Genomic DNA, 12,828 nt, shown 5'->3' with positions numbered 1-12,828 from the left:
AGCTCTGGGAGTGGGGAAAAGATGTTGTTGACCTCCTGAGCTCTGCTGAGAGCAACTCTCAGCAGTAGCCTCTTCTTCCACCACCTGGAGACACCTGCAGCGAGGTGAGAACATGTGTGAAGGCAGTGTGCTAATACAGCAAGGGAAAGGAGGCAAGGGCAAGCTGCCTGCTCCAGGAAAAGAGCCTGAGGCACCATGTAAGAGCAAAACAAGGGGAGAGATTTACGAGTAACACACAGGAGGTCAGTAGGATCACAATGGTCCCTTCTGGGCTTAGAATCTCTGACTCTCAGAGCAGCTGGAAACAGCTGATCACTTATTGCTCTCTGAAAGCAAAGCAAATAGCTCTCAAGTATCTCGTTCCTCAGGGATAAAGAGCATGGACTTGCATAACACATGTGCCTCTAAATGAACAACATTTATTAAGGACTTAATAAATGCTCTCACCCATGGTAAGCAAGAAGCTTAACCAAGCAAGTGCCATCAATTTTCTGCAGAATCTAAGCTTCCTTCTTTAAAAAAATTTCTAGCCCATGTGGTCACAAAGAAAGCCTTCAAAACATCAACTAGTCACTAATTCAACATTGTCCTTAGGTCTGTCAGACATATAATACCAGTGCCTTCAAGGCTGCTCAGAGCTTTGCCCAGCTGCAGCAAAGTGCCTAGACTCTGGTCAGTTTTCACTCGGGCTATTGGGAACCCTAAAGAGAGCAAGGAAACTGACTGATTAGGCCTCAACTGGAGTATTGTGTCCAGTTCTGGGTGCCACATTTCAGGAAAGATGTGGACAAATTGGACAAAGTCCAGAAAAGAGCAACAAAAATTAAAGGTCTAATTAATTGGATTGGTTTAGTCTGAAAAGAGAAGACAGAGGGGACATGGTAACAGTTTTCAAGTACATAAAAGGTTGTTACAAGGAGGAGGGAGAAAAGTTGTTCTTAATCTCTGAGGATAGGACAAGAAGCAATGGGCTTAAATTGCAGCAAGGGAGGTTTAGGTTGGACATTAGGAAAAACTTCCTAACTGTCAGGGTGGTTAAGCACTGGAATAAATTGGTGAGAAATTGTGGAATCTCCATCCTTGGAGATTTTTAAGATCAGGTTAGACGAACACATAAGAACGGCCATACTGGGTCTGACCAAAGGTCCATCTAGCCCAGTATCCTGCCTTCTGACAGTGGCCAATGCCAGATGCCCTAGAGGGAATGAACAGATAATCATCAAGTGATCCATTCCCTGTTGCTCATTCCCAGCTTCTGGCAAACAGAGGCTGGGGACACCATCTCTGCCCATCCTGGCTAATAGTCATTGATGGACCTACCTTCCATGAATTTATCTAGTTCTTTTTTGAACCCTGTTATAGTCTTGGCCTTTACAAAATCCTCTGGCAAAGAGTTCCATAGGTTGACTGTGCGTTGTGTGAAAAGACTTCCTTTTGTTTGTTTTAAACCTGCTGCCTATTAATTTCATTTGGTGACCACTAGGTCATGAGTTATGATGAGGAGTAAATAACACTTCCTTATTTACTTTCTCCATACCAGTTATGATTTTCTAGACCCAAACATACCCTCCCCCCATCATCATCTCTTTTCCAACCTGAAAAGTCCCAGCCATTCCATACCCCTAATAATTTGTTGCCCTTTTCTGAACCTTTTCCAATTCCAATATATCTTTATTGAGATGGGGCGACCACATCTGCACACAATATTCAAGATGTGGGCATACCATGGATTTATATAGAGGCAATATGATATTTTCTATCTTCTTATCTATCCCTTTCTTAATGATTCCCAACATTCTGTTCCTTTTTTGACTGCCACTGCGCACTGAGTGGATATTTTCAGAGAACTATCCACAGTGACTCAAAGATCTTTCTTGAGTGGTAACAGCTAATTTAGACCCCATCATTTTATATGTATAGTTGGGATTATGTTTTCCAATGTGCATTACTTTGCATTTATCAACATTAAATTTCATCTGCCATTTTGTTGCCCAGTCACCCAGTTTTGTGAGATCCTTTTGTAGCTCTTCGCAGTCTGCCTGGGACTTAACTATTTTGAGTAGTTTTGTATCATCTGCAAATTTTGCCACCTCATTGTTTACACCTTTTTCCAGATCGTTTATGAATATGTTGAATAGGACTAGTCCCAGTACAGACACCTTCCAGGGATGGTCTAGATAATACTTAGCCCTGCCATGAGTGCAGGGGACTGAACTAGATGACCTCTCGAGGTCCCTTCTAGTCCTATGATTCTATGAAAAATAAGGTCAATTCCACCCTGTGGCTGCTTGTGAAAGCAAGGAGCAGCAGCAGCAACTCAAAAATAGATGAGGTAGAGAGAACACAGCCTAGTAAAGCCCCTGCCCCTCTGGTGCACCCAAGAATCCTGAGATGCTAATTCTCTTTTTCAGCTGCCAGCCCAGATTGGGGTGACACTATAAATTTCTCAGATACCTACTAGTCGCAGAACATCACAAGAGAACTCCTGTAATGAGAGTCAAGGGACAGGACAGGCACTGGCCAGTTTCCCCAACAGCTGAGGCAAGGAAAAGGCAGGCTTCTACTTTGGGAATTTCCACGAACAGTGGAGCCTCCACATTTTCCATATCAGTCTTGGCTCACAGACTAAGTTCTTTGGCTACGAAGATTTCCAAACCTTTTAAGTGGTGGCACATGTGGAGATGTATGAGAGTGGGTGGGTGGGAGAGATTGTCAGATGCGTTAGAAAAGAAGCGGGAAACAAAAAATGGAAGGAAAAAATACAGAAGGCGAGGTAAAGAGTATACTGAAGAAGGAAGAAGGAAATGGACACTGAAGGCAACTGTTCTAGGAAAAGAAAAACGAAGAAGTGGAGGGAAGCCAGGAATGGAAAGAGTTCATCAAGATCCAGAGCTGGAATCGGTTACATTTTTAAAACAGAACGTTGACTGACGCTGCACCCCATATTCTTCATAGTGACATTATATGATCATGACATAGTTATGATGTTTTTTATGCAAGAGAAGTCATGTAAGAGATCCTTCGAAAGGTTCTGATTTGCTGAATAGGATTATCCTATTTATATGCATGTATCGTTTTTGTATCTGAAATTATGAATATTGACTATGTATCTGTATTTCAAATGTAGTTACACCAGGGTAGCGCCCACTAGACAAGATGCTTTCTGTCTAGATAGTGGGTGGGGAAGGGCCTATTCAGGGCAATGAGCCAATAGGAAAAAACAACAGGCCTTAGGAGAAGCTTATCTCTCACCTGGAGAGCCTTCCTGCGAAGGCTACAGACAGCCTCTGAGTAATGGCGGCTATAACTCTACAACGACAGAATCACAGAATATCAGGGATGGAAGGGACCTCAGGAGGTCATCTCCTCAAAGCAGGACCAATCCCCAGACAAATTTTTACCCCAGTTCCCTAAATGGCCCCCTCAAGGACTGAACTAACAACCCTGGGTTTAGCAGGCCAATGCTCAAACCACTGAGCTATCCCTCCCACATGTAATGTGACCACGTGTCTAGAATTCATCTTGGGAGGTCAGTGTTTTTCCACAGACCAGTCAGGGAACCAAGCTTTGAAACAAAGGGTTCCTGCCATATGCAAAAGCAATAAAAGGTGGGGAGTGACTTCATCTGGTGTTCTTCGCTCCCCACACAAGAAGACTCCTGGAAACTCCTGAGGAAGGAAGACTGAACTGGGGGAAGTGCTGGACTCAGGCTAAAGGGATTTTTAGCCTGTGAATGGAACACCTGGGTATTCCAAGCTGTAAGCAAGTGCAACTTTCCCCTTAAGAATCTGCATCCTGCTTGTATAATCTCTTTGGGTATGAATAGCAGATTTTCACCCTATTTAGTATATTAAGCTTAGTTTGCGTTTATTTGCTAGGTAATCAGCTTGGATCTGTTTGCTAATCACTTAAAATCTCTCTTTTGTAGTTAATAAACTTGTTTTTACTTTATCTAAACTAGTGAGTTGGAATCATAACTCAGGGACAAAAGAATGTTGCACGTTCCTCTCCACATTGAGGGAGGGGGACCAATTTTACCCTGTTCAGTTCCTTATGCAGTACAAGAGGGTATATCTTTGGGTTTATACTCCAGAGAGGGTGCGCGCCTGAGGAACTGGGAGTAGCAGGGACTGGTCAGAGAGCCTGCTTGTAACTGCAGCTGGGTGCATCCCCGCACAAGAAGACTCCTGCTAGTGAAAGTGCAGGCTGGAGGGCTCTGTAGCTTATCACAACAGTACAGTGTGAGTAGGAGCCCAGGCTCGTGGGACAGGGGGCTCAGTGGTACCTCAGTTCCAGGTGGCACCCCAGGGAGAACCCGTCACATTGACAAGTTACAATTACATTCAATACACAACTCCTTTATTCCTCGGAGTTCAAGGGAGTGAGGAGACATGGCAGCACAGGTTTCATACTATTAGAACTAGTCCTCTAGTTTGTAAGAATCAGTTAAATTCTTCAAGTCCTGGACAAAGGAACATGTAACGTTGCTTGGAAAAGAAAGCAGCACCGCATTTATTTTTAAACAAAAAAAAAAAAGTGTGCAATGCCCATGTTAAGCATTTTAAACTGTATGCATTAGGCACAGGGTTACAGCTACGATAAACTACCTAGCGGTTATTACATAAGAGAGTGTCACTGTGTTTATTAATATTTTAGTAGTTCTTAAGAGTTTCATTTTGAAATATACTTAGGGAATGTGACTCCCAGCGAGCTTGGAATGCAAGTTTATTGGCTTACCATAACAGTGTATTGAAATCTGGCAGTACTGGAACGTGCTTTAGAACTGACCTCATGAGAGACGACATGCCTTGAAATGGAAGGGGAGAGAAGCAAATGCATGGGGATATACTGTTTCCTCTGACAACTAGGAATCTGGGTGCTGGGCACCAATTATCAGTGTCTAAAGCAAGGGGGAAGCAGAGGGAAGAATCATTTGCTTCTGGGGAATGCGGCGCATGAGCCCGTAGGACAGCATAAAGGAGGATTGATTAGTAAAACCCTTTGCCTTTGTGGGAAACCTACAAAGCTTAAGAGCCATAATTACAGAATGCAAAGCCAGAGTCTAAGAAAATCCACATACCAATTAAAAGTTGAGAAGGAATCTCAAAGCCTTCACAGCTTCCGTTTTAACTCAAGGGACCCCCAAAACACTAATCAATATCAATCCAGCACAAGGGAAGCTAGATCTTGGACTACAGGAAAAAAGTCAACTGTTTTAGGAGGGATGAAAGAGTTCCTGGACATGAGTACACTACACCATATTTCTATTATACTATCCCAAGAAGTCCCAGATCCTTCCCAGGACAGGCAAACAAACAAGAGTAGCCATGCAAAAGCTTTTAGGGGAGATCAGTGCAGCTAAGCAGAGAAACAGAAGGGGGGGGGGGGGGAGGGGGAGGAGAGATTATTTTATGGCTAGAGAGTCACATTGCACAGCCAGCCGCCTCACCCAAACACATGGGAATGGAAGAGAGATGATGCACCAAATAATCCAAACTATGCCTGGCACGTTGTATTAGAGCATAACATGCACCCTCAACGGTACTATATCTAACCCATCAGCCAGCTAGAGAGAACTTAACACTCCACACCACCTTCAGCAACTGGCACAAAGTCAAAGCTCTTGGGCATAAGCTCTGAAATAACTACAACATTTCCATATAGAAGGGCTGGCATAATTCCAGTCAGGGCTTGAAGACTATCATAAGCCTGTCTTTCACATGAGCTGTGAACCTGAAGTCCTGTGGCCATTTCAGATTCTATGGTGCTTTCTGCAAAGCAAGGTTGTTCACCCTGTTATTTTGGCCAAATTTCAATTTTAGGTAATTGGCTTCTGTCTTTCTATATCCAATTGAAGTACAGAGGAACACCAGAATTTTCCTCTTCCTATCTTATGCTGCTGTGTAGCGCTGCAGGGTACTGTTGCACTACTACTGCCATCCACCCCAAACATGGCTGCATTTCCATGGCAGTAGAAGCAATTCCTGTGTATGTTCAGTCTGATCCTGAGAGGTGCTGTGCCCCTGTAGCAAAGTTAATGGGTGTTGATGGAGTTCAACACCTTTCAGGATTGGGCTTATTGTTTGTAAAGCACTTTAAGGTAAGAGACACTGTAAGATATTATGATGAAGTAAAAACAAAATAAAAAAACCTTTCATATCATGGCTTAACTATGGACCTGATTCAGAACAGTGCTGGGCACTCCTTAACTTCACTAGTTATAGAACTGGACAGATTGTTTCAAGTAGGATACTGAGGAGACTTTCAGCATAAGGAAATGCGCATAATTGTGGCTGAATATTGTTTCACTACTACTGCTACAACATCAAAGATGACTATACTGGCAAGAGAAAAGCCATTTTTTAAAAGAAATAAGACGTGATTGTAAAACCACAGAAAGTGCAGCAGCTGAAACTACTGTTAACTCAGGGCATGTCTACACTACAGATTTAAGTTGACCTATGTTAGGTCAACTTACAGCCAACCACAGTTAATTACTTCTCACCTCCCTGCTCATGGCTGGGAGCAGGGGGCAGCCACCACTCTTCTTGGCTTCCTGAGCAGGGAGCCTGGAGCAGCCGGGGGTCCAGCTGCCCAGCTTTCTTGTCAACTTCATGGCTCCAGTATGGAGCCTGAAATTGATGAGACAGCCAATAGGGAATGTAAGTACAGTAGAACCACAGAGTTAGGAACCCAGAATGGAGGTTGTTCCTAATGCTGAAATGTTTGTAACTCTGAACAAAACATTATGCCTGTTCTTTCAAAAGTTTACAACTGAACAGTGACTTAATACTGCTTTGAAACTTTACTATGCAGAAGAAAAATGCGGCTTTCCCTTAATTTTTTGAGTAGTTTACGTTTAACACAGTACTGTGTTTGGTTTTTTGGGGTCTCCGCTGCTGCCTGATTGCATACTTCTGGTTCCAAATGAAGTGTGTGGTTGACCAATCAGTTTATAACTCTGAGGTTCTACTGTAATGCAGTGTCTACATAGACACTGCGTCACCCTAACTAAACCGACAAGCGCTATGCCCCTCGTGGAGGTGGAGTTATTATGCCGGCGTAGTATTGCACTTACACCGGTGGGACAAGGCTGTAGTGTGTGGCGCTCAAACTTTGTTTAGTGGTCACCCCTTTCACATAGCAAGCCTCTGAGTGCGACCCTCCTTATAAATTAAACACACCTTTTTATATATTTAACGCCATTATAAATGCTGGAGGCAAAGTGGGATTTGGGGTGGAGGCTAACAGCTCGCAACCCCCCATTTAATAACCTCGCGACCCCGTGAGGGATCCCGACCCCCAGTTTGAGAACCCCTGGTGCACACTGGCATCATTACGTTGACGTAAGCTGTCTTTAGGTCGACCTACTGTTTAGTGTAGACCAGGCCTCAGTTTTAAATAGGGTGACCAGATGAGATGAAGAAAATATCAGGACACCGGGGGCGGGGGGGAGGGAGGAGGAAAGCCGAGTGCTGCCGGCCGAGCAAAATATCGGGACAAATTGCATCTGATCTCTGGTCGGAACACGGGACAAACAGCTAAAAATCAGGACGGTCCCAATTTTATCAGGACGTCTGGTCACCCTAGATTTAAAACTAACTAAATTTTGAGCTGGCAGGGTTCCTTTAGTGTTGGCTATGAAATATTTAGGATACAGAATTTCTTGGATTGACTATGTTTTGATCCAATAGATTTTATTAATAAAGAAAACAGTATCCCTTGCACCTAATGCTTGGACCTGTTAATAAAGGCACATTTGGTTCCATGTTAAACAGGATACCCACACTGAAAAACAAAAATCCTTTTTCATAGCCAACTTTTTGAATATACCATTTGAAAACAAAAGGAAAAACAGATTAGCTATAGGAAATGGTGGGGTGAAATGGAGTGGAAATTCTGGCACAATGAGGATAGCAAAAAGCCATGAAAATAACAATGTGTATATGGATATAAATGAATTTATGTAACTCAGACTAGAATATCCACCAGCAATTGCATAAATGAGGCCAGAAATACTTACCCAAATGCTTCACTATATCCAGATCTAGGGGATTGCCTAGAGCAGGGGAGGCCAACCTGAGCGCGAGAAGGAGCCAGAATTTACCAATGTACATTTCCAAAGAGCCACAGTAACACGTCAGCAGTCCCGTCCCCCCATCATCAGCACCCCCCCTCTGCTCCCAGAGCCTCCCACCCCCGCCGATCAGCGTCTCCCCCTCCCTCCCTGCACCTCCCAATCAGCTGTTTCGTGGCATGCAGGAGGCTGGGGAGGGGGACGGGCATGGCACAGCAGGCTCAGGGAAGGGGGCAGGGCCTGTGGCAGAGCCAGGGGTTGAGCAGTGAGCACCCCCTGGCACATCGGGGCTGGAGCTACACGTGCCAACTTTCCAGAGTCGGTGCCTAGACAAGAAGCCACGTATTATTAACTTCTGAAGCGCCGCAGGTGGCTCCAGAGCCACAGATTGGCCACCCCAGCCTAAAAATTCCACAACTCTGAACCCAGATTCCCAAGCTCTAACGAGGTGATGGGAAGTGCTGCTGAGATCACTCATGCCCTCTTGGGGCCTGTCTACACTAGCTGTTTTTACACACACACACACGCTCAAGGTTTCCCCACCGGTGAGAATATAATTAGTGCAGGGAAGGTGCCTGGCATTTTTAATCACTGTTGTCTGGAACTGCTCTGATCGGGGTTAGATGATACAATGGTCAAAACACCAGCCAGTCTACACTAGCGCTAACTTGCTCCCACCAGAGGGGCTGCACTGGTAGGAGCAACTGGAAGAATTTTAAGAAGTAAATGTAGAGAGCCTCAGAGGAAGATAGACACTCACAGCACCCTTTGTTAGTGCCATAACTAGAACACTAATCTTCAACCTTTGGATAACAGACTTTCAGCCTAGCTGAAAACCTACATCACAACAGAATGTTTTGGTCACACTAAGGCAGCATTTCCAATAGTTTATGCAACCTCCTTTTTAACTACACAGCCATACTCCAGATGGACAGTTGACAGCCAGCAACACACAAAGCTTGTACTCATTGGGGACAGATAAAAATCTAATCCTTCCAAGCCTATCAGTATGTGCTGATTTCACCCTGTACACACTCACAATCCAACAACATCGTATTTCCATCAATAAACTTACATATAGGAAAAGAAAGAAAAATACTGCCTGAGAACTCAGTCTCAATCCAGTGATTTAGACTTTTAAATTAGGTTTATTGCAAATGAATAGTAAAAACAGGTATGATTTGTTGGTTTGAGGATATTTACAATGTCAACAATGTGTTTTAACTGTTTATGAAGCTTCAACTTTTTGAATCTCAATGTCATTAATAATTGTCTGACCCACTCCCATAATTTCCCACAACTGTGATAATTTAAATAAAAATGCTTAAAAATAAACATTGATATCTGTTGAAATGATAAACAAATAAAAAAATCAAATTCTGCCAATCCTACTGACAGAACAGAGCAGATGCAAACATCAGCACCTCCAAAACAAGATGCTTTGTATGTTGATAAAATGAGAATGGGAATAAGGTCGGAATAGAATGGCTCCTGCAATATTCACTATGAAGTTACTATTATCTACTGCACAATGATAATGACTATTCCACAAAGCGAACAGCTGAAGTCTGTGTCTATAACCTGGAGTCAAGAAGGGGGAAAAAAAATCCAGATGATATATAAAATAATTCAATATGTAATTTACTGCTGAGTCAAGCGGCATCTGTTTTATTTTGGATTGCCAAATAAGATTCATATCGCACAAGATAATGTCCTACTCTAACTGCCAGGTTGCACTGTAATACTTTGATGTAGATGAGACAAAGAGCATGAGGCCTGCTCAAGAACCACTTTGCAATACAATTACCCACACGACTCCAGAGCATATTCAACCGCTTACAACAATTAATCCAATTTAAAATTAAGGTATTTGGAGGGCACCGCCTTCCCATGTTACTATGTTTTTAGTTTAGATAGTTACATTGGGTTAAAAATGCTGGCATCTGATAGATCACTAACCTCCACGTAGAGCAGAAAGATTTAAATTGACTGTCAGTCTACACTGAGAAGTTATATCAGCAAAGTTACATTGGTCAGGGGTGTGAAAAAAACCACACCCAACCACTATAGCTATACCAATCAGTGTAGACGAAGCTATGAAGAGGGGTTCCATTGACAATGCCAGCTTCATTCAGGTGTGTGTGTGTTCCCATACGGACAGAAAAACCCCTTTTGTTAGTGTAGGCTATGTCTATACTACAGGGCTACGCCAGCATAGTCTCCATAGTGTGGACATACCCATAGCCACTCCAACACAGCAACCTGTCAGAAAAAATGAATTCCCACAGCACCTGCTCCTAGCCTAATTATGCGGCATAAGGAATGGAAGCATGAATGTTAATGCCAACACAAAATGAACAATTCATGTCATCGGCTTCATTCAATGGTGGGGAAGTGACACACCCCTGTTGCTGCAATAGAGACTCAGCTCTTATGCGGGAAGCAAAGTTGTCAACTGATTCTAAACACCCACATAAAGCTGGATCCTTACTAAAACCCCAAGGATTTGCTCATTATCAGAGGGAAAAGAGCGAGTACAACAGGAGCGTCTGAAGGCTAACAGTAGACCCAAGTGTCCATCAAGGCCTTTTTACTGTACTTCTATCAGAACACCTATCCAAATGTATCCCATGCACTGCTACAGACTAGGGACCGAATGGCTAGGAAGCAGTTCTGCAGAAAAGGACCTAGGGGTTACAGTGGACGAGAAGATGGATATGAGTCAACAGTGTGCCCTTGTTCCCAAGAAGACTACCGGCATTTTGGGCTGTATAAGTAGTGGCATTGCCAGCAGATCGAGGGATGTGATCATTCCCCTCTACTCGACATTGGTGAGGCCTCATCTGGAGTACTGTGTCCAGTTTTGGGCCCCATACTACAAGAAGGATGTGGAAAAATTGGAAAGTGTCCAGTGGAGAGCAACAAAAATGATTAGGGGGCTGGAGCACATGACTTATGAGGAGAGGCTGAGGGAACTGGGATTGTTTAGTCTGCAGAAGAGAAGAATGAGGGGGGATTTGATAGCAGCCTTCAACTACCTGAAAGGGGGTTCCAAAGAGGATGGATCTAGACTGTTCTCAGTAGGAGCAGATGACAGAACAAGGAGCAATGGTCTCAAGTTGCAGTGGAGGAGGTTTAGGTTGGATATTAGGAAAAACTTTTTCACTAGGAGGGTGGTGAAGCACTGGAATGGGATACCTAGGGAGGTGGTGGAATCTCCATCCTTAGAGGTTTTTAAGGTCAGGCTTGACAAAGCCCTGGCTGGGAAGATTTAGTTGGGGATTGGTCCTGCTTTGAGCAGGGGGTTGGACTAGATGACCTCCGAGGTCCCTTCCAACCCTGATATTCTATGAGTCTATTAAATGTGAATTTAAATCATTTTGTGGGCATGCCAAATGCTAGCTTATTTACTCAAAAGATTAGTTTTTGCATCTTCAAAATGTCGCTTTCCACAAAATTGAGGCTTCAAGATATTTAGCAGATCAGTTTGCAAAAATCGACTTCTAGCTTTAAGTTTCACATGCAAGTACCATGCCAATTTGGGCTTGTGGAGAGAAGAGGTGGGAGTAACAGAACAAGACTCTCCCACTGGTTACACACACAAAGAGGAGCAGAGTGGGAGGTGGCACATGCATTCTATACTATAAGTGAACAGAGGCCATTTATTACACAGAAATATCACTGCCCTTTTGAATAATTTCCTTCACAGTCCACAGATGTGTATTAAATATGTAGCGGCCTTAATTACTTGTCAGCTAGAAACTGCTTTCTGTTTCTTATTTAAGGGAAAAGACAAGTCTTAACCAGCAAAGTAGCTCCTCTTTATATAGTTCAGTTAAACAAGGCAGTTAAACCCAACTCACCCCACTGGCAAGATCCCCTGTGGTCAGGTCCCAAGGCAGGGACCATTCAGAAATAACACAGGACACCAGGAAAAATCAGCTGGTGTTTAAAAAAACAGATGAGAGCCCTAGCTCCAGTGCCTCTTTGGGGCCGGGGACCCCCAGCGACACAAGCCTGCCAGACGTGGGAACCCTGGAGCCCAGTCACCCAGCCTGGCAGAAGCAGGCCTGAGCCCGCACAGAGCTCCTGGGTTCAGCTGGGCCATCGTAAAGCAACTCCACCTGGGCCAGGGGAGAGGGTAGGAGCAGGGCCGTGCGGGAGTGAGGCCCGGGGCGGTCACAGCGCTCGAGGGGGAAACGGGGGGGGCAGAGCAGTGCGGGAGCCAGTGAGGTCCTGGCCGGTCTCAGCGCTGGAGGGGGCGGGATTGGCCGGGAGCCCAGCAGGCCGGAGGAACGGGGCCGTGCGGGAGCCAGGCCGGGGCGGTCACAGCGCTCGGGGGGGGATGGGGGGTGAGGGGGGAGTAGGGCACTGAGGCCCGGGGCGGTAACAGCGCTGGGGGAGGGGGAGGGAGCAGGGCACTGAGGCCCGGTGGGGGGGGCGGGGGTGAGCAGGGCACTGAGGCCCGGGGCGGTCACAGCGCTCGGGGGGGAGCGGGGGGTTGGCGGGAGCCCAGCAGGCCGGAGGGACGGGGCGGTCACTGCAACCCCCGCTCCAAGCCCCCAGCTCGGTCCCTACCGATCGTGGTTCTGTTCTCCGGCTCCGACCGCTTCCTCCGCGCTGCCCGGACCTCGATCTCTGCAGCTGCCACCGGCCCGACGGAAGTGAGAATGGGGGCGGGTGGAGCGCTTCCGGGGCACGGGGCGGGCGGGGCGGGGGTTGCGGGGGCAGAGCGGGTTCACCGCAGACTC

General features: G+C 45.3%; 1 protein-coding gene across 7 annotated transcripts in view; it reads right to left on the bottom strand.

Annotated features, from left to right (window-relative positions):
* AP1B1 (adaptor related protein complex 1 subunit beta 1) overlaps window positions 1-12,809 on the bottom strand; it is a 68,088-nt gene extending 55,279 nt beyond the window's left edge. For 2 of the 7 annotated variants that reach the window (XM_065568172.1, XM_065568173.1), the window contains exon 1: window positions 12,656-12,791. The gene's annotated coding sequence lies outside the window, so the exon portion shown is untranslated. Of the gene's footprint in view, window positions 1-8,023; window positions 8,080-12,655 lie in introns of all 7 variants that reach the window. The other 5 variants (XM_065568171.1, XM_065568174.1, XM_065568177.1 and 2 more) reach the window with 5 other exon arrangements.
* Between the last annotated feature and the right edge of the window lie 19 nt (window positions 12,810-12,828).

Source organism: Chrysemys picta, chromosome 15 (genome assembly GCF_011386835.1).
Source record: "Chrysemys picta bellii isolate R12L10 chromosome 15, ASM1138683v2, whole genome shotgun sequence".
NCBI lineage: Eukaryota > Metazoa > Chordata > Testudines > Emydidae > Chrysemys > Chrysemys picta.
Note: the sequence above shows the minus strand (reverse complement) of the source record. Positions and strands in the feature narration are given on the sequence as shown.